General features: G+C 47.0%; 1 non-coding gene across 1 annotated transcript; it reads right to left on the bottom strand.

Moving 5' to 3' along the window:
• On the bottom strand, nucleotides 1-72 carry Trnaa-ugc (transfer RNA alanine (anticodon UGC)). Its single transcript has one exon. It is a non-coding gene; the product is annotated as a tRNA-Ala (tRNA).
• Between the last annotated feature and the right edge of the window lie 341 nt (nucleotides 73-413).

The raw sequence follows: 413 nt of genomic DNA, 5'->3' as shown, positions 1-413 counted from the left end.
TGGAGATACCGGGGATCGAACCCGGGGCCTTTCACATGCAAAGCGAACGCTCTACCACTGAGCTATATCCCCGACGATGAATGATGGCAGATTAATTGCGTACGGGTGAGCTTTTTGCGGGGGAAACCAAGGGAGGTATGACAATCTCGCACACGCGTAATTCGTTCACTTCACAATCGGATTCGTATTTTTATTATTATTTTGCAAATAACTCCATCGGTTTCAAGTGCGTCAAACGAAGTGTATGCGCGTCTCCAGCAAACGTGCGAAGTAAAAGAAAGAGTGAGAGGGAGAGAGATAGAGTTGCGAGAGAGTGATGAGAGAAGCAAGGGTAGTAAAGTCGTTCGTCGCCAACTAGACTGACCCTCGCAGATGTTGTTGATCTTTTAACACATTTTTTTCCCCTGTCGTGC

Source organism: Anopheles funestus, chromosome 2RL (genome assembly GCF_943734845.2).
Source record: "Anopheles funestus chromosome 2RL, idAnoFuneDA-416_04, whole genome shotgun sequence".
Classification (NCBI taxonomy): Eukaryota; Metazoa; Arthropoda; class Insecta; order Diptera; family Culicidae; genus Anopheles; species Anopheles funestus.
The sequence above is the reverse complement of the archived record's forward strand: the minus strand, read 5'-3'. Positions and strand labels throughout refer to the sequence as shown.